The sequence below is a fragment of the Vombatus ursinus genome, unplaced genomic scaffold (genome assembly GCF_900497805.2).
Source record: "Vombatus ursinus unplaced genomic scaffold, bare-nosed wombat genome assembly UNPS02007284.1, whole genome shotgun sequence".
Classification (NCBI taxonomy): domain Eukaryota; kingdom Metazoa; phylum Chordata; class Mammalia; order Diprotodontia; family Vombatidae; genus Vombatus; species Vombatus ursinus.
In genome coordinates this window covers 6716577-6728303 of record NW_020947062.1, presented here as the reverse complement: position 1 = coordinate 6728303, position 11727 = coordinate 6716577, and the positions used below count along the sequence as shown (strand labels likewise).

Below are 11727 nucleotides of genomic sequence, written 5' to 3'. Positions count from 1 at the left end.
CTCTATCACCTTTATTTCATGCCCAGAGAAGTGTCTCTTATATAAAACAAGGAATTAATTTTTTTTAAAGGGAGAGAGGAAGGGGCAGCTAGGTGGCAGTGGATAGAGCACCAGCCCTAAAGTCAGGAAGACCTGAGTTCAAATCTGGCCTCAGACCAAAACACTTGACACTTACTAGCTGTGTGACCCGGGGCAAGTCACTTAACCCCAATTGCCTTTTTAAAAAAAAAAAAAGCCTCAATAAAAGGAGAGAGGAAGCCATTCAGCAAAGCCGATACATCAGCTGGATCTGACTACATGAAATATGGAATATTCTACCTTATAGGTCTCAAGAAAAGGATGAGGAGGGGAGGAACATTTTGTTTTTAAATAACTACATTTAGGAGCAGCTAGGTGGCACAGTGGATAGAACACCAGCCCTGTATTCAGGAGAACCTGAGTTCAAATGCAGCCTCAGACACATAACACTTATTAGCTGTGTGACCTTGGGCAAGTCACTTAATCCCAATGCCTAGCCAAAAAAAATAAATAACCTTACATTTCTTAGAGCATTTTGTATCTGACAAAGTCTTTCCTTCCTACCACCCCATGAATTAAGATAAAGCCTGGTGTGAATGGAAGTGAAGTGGCTTCTCCAATGTCAGCAACTAGTCAGTGGCAGAGCTGGGATTTTACCACAAGTCTTGTGGAAATTCAGTATTTCTTACATTCCACTGTATTGCTCCAGGTTGGTCTTACCACCTCTACTTTTAGTCCCTCTGTACCTACTTAATAAGGTTGTGAGAAGAAGGCTTTGTCTATTAGATAACCTCACCTGGATTATTATGCCTTCTCAAGACCCTACAGTAGCTCCCTTTGCCAAGTAAAGTTTATCATTTGAGGCTCATTGAATTGAATTGTCCTTCAAGATCTGGTTGAATCAATCTTTCTGAAAGCCCTGTCCTATAGTTGGCCTGCGCAGCCTCTCTGATGCCCTTCCAATTTCTGACTATTCCAATTCCTCCCTTCAAGGCCCACCTTAGGCCATTTCCTTTACCCTCCTCTCTTCCACATCCCTGAAATCTGCCTGTACCTTCAAATTTCTGAGTCTTTTGCTTGGGCCCCCTGCTGGATACTCACACTGTATTGTGCTTACTTCTGAAACTTATTCTACCTTATTAAATTTAAAACCACTTTGGAGCAGGGTTATTTGATCTTACATTCCATATTTCCCCTGTAGTGGACACATGGCCTTACATGGAGTTGCTGCTTAATGATTGTTCAATTTGAACATAAATCCAAACTAAGTGATTCACATTTATTTGATGCATTCTGGTCTACAAGATGTTTTCCTTAATAGCCCTGTGAGGTGGTCCTGGAAATTTAACAGGGAGGATGATGTCAGCCCACGAAAGGAGTGAGGCCTGCAGGGAGGTGGGCTAAAAACCTTTCCTCCATGAGACATTTTGACGTGAAGAAGGAAGAGGCTTGGTCCTGAGCGTGTTCCTGAGACAAAGATTTGTGTGATTTAAGGCTCCTATGTTAGGAGCAGTGATAAAAGAAAACTAATAGTAAACTGGTTACAATTGGTATTCCCAAATCTAGTATTCAGAGAAGGTAAACTGCTTGGAGGGCCAGGGATGGTGCACTGAGCAGAGTCCTGACCCTCTCACGCACATTTGCTTCTGATGTTCACTTAGCTCTGAGATGTCTGGCTTAAGGCTCTGCCTTGAAAGTGGGGCTTCCCTTCCATCGAGGCCACTTGAAAAACAGTAACAATCATTGCTCAGATTGTATAGATCACACAAAGGTTTATTAAGATCTGTCCTTATAACAGCCCCATGGATTTTTTGAGATTTATCCTTTTACAGATGAAACAAACTTCAGTAAAATTTAAGCCCTGCCTAAGTTCACACAGCTGCTGAGTGTTATCGCTCAGCTTCAGAGCAGGTCTTTTTTTTTTCTTTTCTTTTTTTCAGGCAATTGGGGTTAAGTGACTTGCCCAGGGTCACACAGCTAGTAAGTGTGAAGTGTTTGGTCTGAGGCCAGATTTGAACTCAGGTCCTCCTGACTTCAGGGCCAGTGCTCTATCCACTGCGCCACCTAGCTGCCCCCAGAGCAGGTCTTGACTGTGTGGTTGGTTTCTAACAGGAAGCAGTAGTACTCTGGGTCAAGAGAAGATAAGGTGTATGCTGTCCTTGGTACCTGGGTTGAAGTAGCCGATTGGGTGGGGTGCAAGAATGAAAACAGTGAAGGCAGGAATCAGCTAGGCTTCAGGTGCTGAACTTGGAGTCAGAAAGACCAGAGTTCGAATCTAGCCTCAGATTCTTTCTTCACTGTGTGACCCAGGGTGAGTCACTTAATCTCCCTCAGCCTCGGTTTCCTCATCTATAAAATGGAGATGGGCAGCTAAGCGGCATGGTGGATAGAGCTCCAGCTCTAGAGTCAAGAAGACCTGAGTTCAAAACTGGCCTCAGACACTCGAGGTGTGACCCTGGACAAGTCACTTAACTCTGTTTGCCTCAGTTTCCTTCTCTGTAAAATGAAGTGGAGAAGGAAATAGCATACCACTCCAGTATCTTTGCCAAGAAAACCCCAAAAGGGGTCAGAAAGAGTCGGGCGTGACTGAAATGACTGAACAACAATAAAAAATGGAGATAATAGCACCTCCCTCCTGATCAAATGAGATGTTTGGAACTTACTTTACAAATCTTAAAAGTGCTACATAAATCCTAGCTACTGCTACAAAAAGAACTGGAAAATACTGGTCAGCCAAGGAAGAAGACTGACAGATTTATGGCTTTCCATTGCAGATCTGCTTCCTAAAAGAGATCTATAACCATGCTAAGAAGCCTGGCCAAATCTCTTATATCAGTAATTAGGTGGGTTAAAAAGCACTGGATTTTCAGGCACATTGAATAATCAATCACAAGCATTTATTAAATGCTTAGTATGTGCCAGACTATAAGTAGTAAATACCTACTATGAACTAAGTGCTGGGGAAACAGAAATGAAACAGCCCCTGCCCTCAAGGGGCTCATAGTCGAATGGGGAAGGTAGCACAAACACCGATGCAGAGGTACAAAGTAGATTTAATGTGGACCTTACAGGAAGAAGGCATTAGCTGCTAAAGGGATGAGGAAAGACTGGCATAGGGTGGTGCTTGAACAGAGACTTTCAGAAAATCAGATTCCAAGATGTGGCCATAAGGAAAGAGAATATTCCAAATACAGAGCATAGCTAGTGCAGACAAGCTGGGATGGAGCCCTGACTATGGCACTTCTTACCTGCATGACCTTAGGAAAGTGTCTCTGGATTTCCTTTTCCCCTGCTAAGGAAGGGTTTGAGCTAGATGACCTCTAAGGTATCTTTTGGTTTTAAAGCAAAGGACAGTAACTGAAGGGTTTCGGGTGGATTTTATCTGTGAAGATTTGCTCAGGTTATCTAGTTCTAAAGTATAATAAGGGCAGCTAGGTGGTGTAGTGGATAGACCACTGTCCGAACTTAAGTCAGAAAGACTCATCCTCCTGAGTTCAAATCTGGCCTCAGATCCTTACTAGCCATGTGACCCTGGGCAAGTCACTTAACTCCTCTCTTTACCTCACTTTTCTCATCTGTAAAATGAGCTGGAGAAGAAAATAGCAAACCATTCTAGTTTCTCGGCCAAGAAAACCCCAAATGAGGTCACAAAGAGTTGGAAATGGCTGAATAACAACAGAATTCTATACAATATCCCTGAGAAATGATCATCTGATATAAGGAATTGACTCAAATTTATAGGAATAAGATATTTCCCAATTGATAAATGGTCAAAGATTTAACTAGACAGTTCTCAAAGGTAGACCATACAAGCTATCAAAAAGCATATGAAAAAAGCTCCAAGTCACTAATGATTGAGAAATGCATAATAGAGCAATGCTAAGGTTCTACCTAAAACCCATTAGTTGTTGCTGTTCTGTGCATGTTTTGACCCAGCAATGATTCTAAGGCTATATCTCAAAGAAAGAGGAAGAGGACCCATATGTACTAAAATATTTATAGCAGTTCCTTTTCTAGTAGCAAAGAACCAGAAGCTAAGGGGGTGTCCATCAACTAAGTAATGAATGATTGAACAAGTTATGATACATAAATAGAATGGAATGCTATTTAGCTACAAGAAATAAAAGCTATGGGTTTGGAAAAACCTGTAAAAACTCTTATTGATGCAGCATGAAGTGAGTAGAACCAGGAGTAACAACATTATAAAGGTAAACACCTTTGAAGAACTTCAGCTCTCTGATCAAATCAATATAATGATCAACTATTAAACCAGAGGACTAATGATAACCTAGGCTGTCCACCTCCTAATGCGATGGATTTAGTATGACATATTTTTAGACATGGAAAATGTGGGAATTAATATTGCCTGACTATACATATTTATTGCAAGGTTTTTATCTTCTTTTTAGATTGAAGGAGAGAAAACAAATGGCTGTTAATTGAAAAATAAAATAAAATTAAAAAAAAAGAAACAGTCATCCAACCTCTGTTTAAATGTTCAAAGGGCTCCAGGAAGCTCACTATCTTCTCTAGAAGTACAGAAACTTAGGTTTTAATCATGGCTCTGCCCTTCCTGGTCATGGGACCACTGACAAGTAATTGTTAAGATGGTGTGCAATATAATGAGTCAAAATATGTCACGTTGTAACTCCTTCCCCTTGGTTCTAGTTTTGCCCTCTGGGACCAAGTAAAACACATCTAATCTTATCTGTCAAATTTGTCTCTTATTGCTTCCTACCAAAACTCTCTGCTCCTGCTGGGCGATTACCTCTTCACTATTCCCCCAGAAGTTAATAAGAAACATTTCTGAGTGCATAAAGTGAGTAAATCTCTGCCTGTCCTTTTGTAGATCAGAATCTCAACCAGAAAAAAAATGAGCCAGAGAAATCAGGAACTAGGGGCTGAGTATTAATAGCTCACGTTTCTTCTGTGGACATTGTCTCTGTAACAGGTTTATAAAGGGGAAAGCTAGAGACGTTCAGCTTAAGTCTTTAACCCCACCCCAACTCAACCCCCGCCTCGGTTTTTTTTTGCATGGTAGAGCTATGTGGTATAGTAGAAAGTACATGGTTATCACCTGAATGAACTTCGACAAATCACTTTCTCTTTCTGAGCCTTACTTTCTTCGCCTTTATCACTTTCTACCTTGTGTCATTTTTTTTTAATATCATTCCTTTAAACATGGAGAATGTAATATTCTCCAATCAGATTGTAAATTTCCTGATAGGAAGGAAAGAAGTAAGCACGTATTAAGCTCCTACTGTATGCTAGGCTAAACACTGTGTGCTAAATTTTGCTTGATCCTCACAACATCCCTGGGAGGTAAGTGCTATCAATAACCCCATTTTACAGTTGAGGAAACTGAGGCAGGCAGAGGTTAACTTACCAAAGGACATACAGCTAGTAAGTGTGTGAGGCTGGATTTGAACTCAGGTTTTCTTGATTCCAGGCCCAACACTCTAACCACCGCACCACCCAGCTGCTTCTAAGGAAGATTTGTTAAGACTGGCCCCAGAGAGTTCAATTGGTAGAAGCTTTGGAGAGATAATCAATCAATAAACATTTATTAAGCTTGAGTAAGGTGTGCCAGACACAGTGCTAAGCTCTAGGGACACAAAAGACAGTTCTAGGGAGCTTACAATCTAATAAGGTAGATAATATGCAAAGAAATACATACAAATCAAGTTCTATACAGGATAAGCAAGAAATAACTAACAGAGGGAAGGTACTGGGATAAAGAAAGGTTGGAGAAGGTTTCCAGTATAAGATGGGATTTTAGTTAGGACTTAAAGGAAGCTAAAGAGGTCAGCCTTCAAAATAGAACAGAGATTCCAGGCCAGAGAAAATGCCTGGAGCCAAGAACTGGAGTGACTGGTTCAAGGAATAGCCAAGAGGTGAGTGTGGGGGAGTAAAGTGTAAAAAGTTGGGGGCAGGGTTTAAGGGGGGGAACACAGATTATGAAGGGCCTTGAATACCAAACAGAGCATTTTATATTTGATCCTGGAGGCAACAGGAGTTTTTTGAGTGTGTGTGGGGGGGGCAGGGTTTGGGGGAGATATGTTCAGATCTGTGCTTTAGGAAAATGACTTTAATGGCTGAATGGAGGATGGATTGGAATGGGGAGAGCCTTGAGGCAGGCAGATCCACCAGCAGGCTATTGCAATAAAACAAGTCTGAAGTGATGAGGGCCTGCACGAGTGGTGGCAGTAGAAGTGGAGAGAAGGGGACATAATTGAGAGATGTTGCAAAGGTGAAATTGACAGGCCTTGGCAACAGCTTAGATATGGCGGGGGCGTGATGTGTGAGAGATAGTAAGGAATCTAGGATGATTTCTAGGATTCAAGTCTGGGGAACTGGGATGATGGTGTAGTTAGCCCTCTGGGTTTAGGGTGAAAGATAATGAGTTCTGTTTTGGACATATTGAGTTTAAGATGTCTGCTGGATATCTAACTCAAGATGTCTGAAAGGCAGTTGGAGATATGAGATTAGAGGTCAGAGAGATTGGGCCAGGATAAGTAGATATGGGGATCATCAGCATAGAGATGACAATTAAAATCTTGGGAGCTGATGAGATCTCCAAGTGAAGTGGTATAGAGGGAGAGGAGGACTAGGACAAAACCCTGAAAGACTCCTATGGTTAGAGGGTGAGAGCTGGAGGAGATTTCAGAAAATCAGACAAAGAAGAAGTGGTCATAGAGGTAGACTGAGAACCTGGAGAAAATGGTGTCCTGAAAACCTAGTGTGAAAAGAGTAGCAAGGAAGAGAGAGTGATCAACAGTGTCAAAGGCTGCAGAGAGGTCAAGGAGAATGAGGATAGAGAAAAGGACATTGGGTTTGCCAACTAAGAGATCATTGGTAACTTTGGAGAGAGTAGTTTCATTGGGATGTCAGAAACCATTTTTTGAGTTTACCTATAAAGGGCAGAAGAGATATAGGACAATAGTTAGTGGGCATGGAAGGATCAAATGAAGGTTTTTTTCAGAATGGGGGAGACATGGACATGTGCTTTCTAATTTAACTACAGTTTATTAAAAGTATACCAATCACTAGGTATCTACTTAAAGCAATCCTGATTCTGTCTTTACTCCAAGCCTTCATGATCCATGGAGCTACCATGACACCTGAGTTGCCTTGAAGTATGGAGTGAAGACCTGGCTTATTGTGAACTCGATCTGCCCAACATGGCTTGAAGACCATCATTTGTAGGGCTCCCTGATTATATCCCTTCTTTCCCAGATCTGCTTTGGAGGCACTGGTCCTTGTCTCAGTGACAGGAAGGTTAGGGGGCTTTCCTAGTTTGTAGGATTTATTTCCATTTTGAGAAGGCTGTAGGGTAGTCCTAGATTGAAGGTATTTATTGGTTTGGCCTTAGCAGAGATCATTAGTCTGCCCCAGTGCCCTTTCTTTGTTTTTGTCTCTCCCTCTTGCTTCCTTTGAGTGTCTCCAATTAAGATATATCTTCTTCCCTTTTGGCCTTCCTTTAAACAAGCCACATAAACAGGCCTATTTCTTTTAGCACCCACTAGCAGGAGTCACTTAATTCTTACGTAAAGGCACTTCTGTCCTAGCAATGGACTTTGACAGGGGGATATATCCCAAGGGGGTCAAAGAAAAAAAGAGATCCCATAAACACTAAAATATTCATAGTTAGGGGAACCTAGGTGGTATAATGGGTAGAGGGAGCTAGGCCTGGAGTCAGGAAGGCCTGTGTTCAAATCTGCCCATAGACCCTTACTAGCTATGAGACCCTGGACAAGTCACTTAACTTCTATTTGCCTCAGTTTTCTGAACTGTAAAATGGGAATTATAAAAGTCCCTACCTTTCAAGGTTGTTATGAGGACCAAATGAGATACCATTGGTAAAGCCCTTAGCCTAGTGGCTGACACACAGTAGGTACAGTACTATAGAAATGTTTATTCCCTTCTCTTCCTTCCTTCATAGATTCATAGTGGCACCTTTTGTGGTAGCAAAAACCTGGAAACAAAATGGGTGCTTATCAACTGAGGAAGGGCTGCACAAATTGTGCTAAGTGAACCCAATGGAATAATATTGCATTGTAAGAAGGGATAAATATGAGGAATTTAGAGAAACATGGAAAGAACTGATGCAGAATCAAGCAGGCAGAATCATAACAATAGATAAAATGCCTCTAACAATTCAAATAATAACAACAGTAAACGGCAGTGGAACTCTGATTAAATAGAATGACCCATCTCAGCCCTGGAAAACTGATGATCAATCAACAAGCATTGTGCTAGGCACCAGGGGATACAAAGACCAGAAAAAAAGGCCAAACCAGTTCATGATGATATTCATGATCTCCTTTCAGTAATGATGTGGTAGATTATGGATGTGAAATGTGGTATACACCATAGAATCAAGTTGCTACGTCTGTTAGTCCAATACTTTTATTACAACACAGAGTACAATGTGATAGGGGTAGGGAAATAAGGGGGAAATGATAATGGTATAAAAGCAAAAGATATCAATAAAACATTTTTAAAATGAGCTTTCCAGATTGGAAAATTCATAGTTAATTGAAAAACACTGTTATAGACCAGAACTCTTCTGATAAAAGAATTAATTGAGGCTTAGAAAGTGGCAGCTAAGTGGTATAATGGATAGAGAACTGTTGAGATTAAGGAAACTCTGAATTCAAATCTGGTCTTAGACTAGCTGTGTGACCCTGGGCAAGTCACTTCACCCTGTTTGCCTTAGTTTCCTCATCTGTAAAATGAGCTAGAGAAGGAAATGGCTGCCCATTCTAGTATCTTTGCCAAGAAAACTGAAAAATGAAGGCATGAAGAATCTGACAATACTGAACAACAATAAGAAAGTGGAACTGAATTGCCCCAGGTCACACAGCAAGATAGTTTCTGAGCTAAAATTAGACACCTGACTCCATCCAGTGGTTTTTTTTCCTACCCTACCACATTTCTCACAGAAGTATGGTATCATGGACAGAACAGTGCCCTTTGCAACAGTGGACCACATACTACTGAAAACATATTCCAAGGAAATTAAAGAAAGGCACAAAGATCCACAATATAACAACATATTCATAACAACACTCTTAATTAACAAGGATTTATTAAGTGCCTACTAGGTGCCAGGCACTGTACAAGGCATTGTACATACAAAAACAAAAGTGAAACAGTTCCTGCCTTCAAGGAGCTTACATTCTAACAGGGGAGACATCTTGCATACATATAGGCATGTAAAAAAAAGATACAGAGAGGCAGCTAGGTGGCACAGTGGATAGAGATGAGCCCTGGAGTCAAGAGGACCGGAGTTCAAATCTGGCCTCAGACACATAACATTCACTAGCTGTGTGACTCTGGGCAAGTCACTTAATCCCAATTGCCTCACCAAAAAAAACAAAACAAAACAAAAAACCAACAAAAAAACAAACCAGATACAGATATAAAATAATAGCCAGGAAGGACCTGGAAAAATCTTATACAGAAGGAGGCATTTGAACTGGGTCTTAGAAACCGAGAGTTGAAAGTGAGGGGAAAGTGCATTACAGGTATGGGGAAACACTCTAAAAGTGCAGAGACCATTACAGTTTCTATAAGAGATCATACAAATGGGAAAAGACCCATGTGTACAGAAACATTTATAGAAGCTCTTTTTGTGGTAGCAAAGAATTGGAAATTGAGGGAATGCCTATCAATTGGGCAATGGCTGAACAAGTTGTGGTATATGAATGTCATGGAATACTATTGTGCTATAAGAAATGATGAGCAGGCAGATTTCAGAAAAACCTGGAAAGACTTGTATGGACGGATGCAGAGTGAAGTGAGCAGAACCAGGAGAACATTGTATACAGTAACAGCCATGTTGTGTGATGATTAACATTGATAGACTTAGCTCTTCTCAGCAATGCAAGGATCTAAGACATCCCCGAAGGACTCTTGATGGAAAATGCTATCCATATCCAAAGAAAGAACTATGGAGTATGAATGCAGATCGAAGTATACTATTTGCTATTTTTTTCTTCTGTTTTGTTTTATTTCCTCTTTTTGGTGGTTCCTCCTATTGGTTCTAATTCTTCCTTACAACATCACTGTGAAAATATGTTTAATAGGAATATATATGTATAGCCTACATCAGATTGTATGCTGTCTTGGGGAGGGAGGGGGAGAAAATTTTTTTTTTTTTAAGAGAAACATGGTGTTTAATGTTAAAGCTCGGCACGCTCTAGCAAGGGGCTTGGGGCTGGAGTCAAAGCAGCGGGATGGAGGCAGGAGACCCTCCAGAGGCCTCACATGGCAAAGAGGATGAGGAAGGCTACCATCAAACAGAAGAGCCCCATAGCTTCAGACAGGGCAAAGCCCAGGATGGCATAGGAGAAGAGCGACTGCTTGAGAGACAGGTTCCTGGCATAGCTGATGATTAAACTGCCAAACACTGTCCCGATACCTGCCCCCGAGCCAGCCACACCAACCATGGCGGCCCCAGCCCCAATGAACTTGGCAGCTGTGTCGATATCCTGGGAAATAGCACTGGTCTGGAACTCCCGATGGGCCAGCTGGAGCAGGGTACTGCTAGAAGTGGGCTGTTCAAAATGGATCTCTGACCTATTTAGGACAGATGCAGATACAGGCCTGACCAGACCCCTGGTACAGCAGGGCTGGAAAAATGAGGAGAGCCCCCGTGGTCTGCATTCTGCTCTATATGCTCCCGGTTCCAGTACTGCTCGACCAGTAGAAAAATTTAAAACTCAAAAGTTTATGGAAGTGATTGTTGATAAATCAAAATAAATTAATAATAATTTTTTTAAAAGTACAGAGACCAGAGGAGACGTTCATTTTGGCTGGATCATAGAGTGGGAGTGATGTTGGAAAGGTAGCATGGGGATAGGCTTGAAGAGTTTTAAATGCCAAATACCCATATACATATGGGTATATTTGTACACATTTGTTACAATAGAAATATGTTTATATGTAATATATGCCTAACTTTAATTTTAATAATTTTTTTTGTTTTTCTGAACTTGACAAACACCAACATGAAAATTTCAATATGCAAAGAAGAATATAATCAAGAATGTCCTCCACTAAGCAAGCTTGTTTGAAGGCATTTTATATCTGATGCTGGAGTTTGTAATGGGAGCCACTGGAGTTTATTGAATAGAGGGATGACATGGTTACTGTTAGTGTGGAGCATGGATTGGAGGCAGAAGAGACTTGAGGCAGTGATCCTAATTAGGTAGTTCAGGTGAGAAGTTATAAGGGGCTAAATCAGGATGGGGGCTATGTAAGTAGAAGAGGGGATGTATGAGATCTTGTGGTGGTAGAAATGACAAGATTGGTCAACTGATGAGATATATGGGGTGAGGAAGTCAGAGAAATCAAAGACAATATTGAGATTGTGAACTTGTGTTACCGGAAGGATGTTGCTGCCCTTGATAGAAAAAGAGAAGTTTGGATGGGGATTGAATTTGTGTGGAAAGTTAATGTTTTGGACTTGTTGAGTTTGAGATGTCTATGAAACATTCAATTTGAAATACCCAATAGGCAGTTGGTGATATGAAACTGGAACTCTGGAGGAAGAGGTTATTTATTTTGGGAGTTTCCCATAGAGATCAAAATCAGACCTACAGAAACTGATGAGGAGAGAGAGAGCAGAAGAGAGAATAGGATAGAGACTTGGGGTACAGCTGTAGTTAGAGGATATGACATGGATGATGATCAGCAAAGGAG

General features: G+C 41.1%; 1 pseudogene; it reads right to left on the bottom strand.

Annotated features, from left to right (window-relative positions):
* Positions 1 to 10130: 10130 nt before the first annotated feature.
* Positions 10131 to 10756, bottom strand: LOC114033667 (annotated as a pseudogene).
* Between the last annotated feature and the right edge of the window lie 971 nt (positions 10757 to 11727).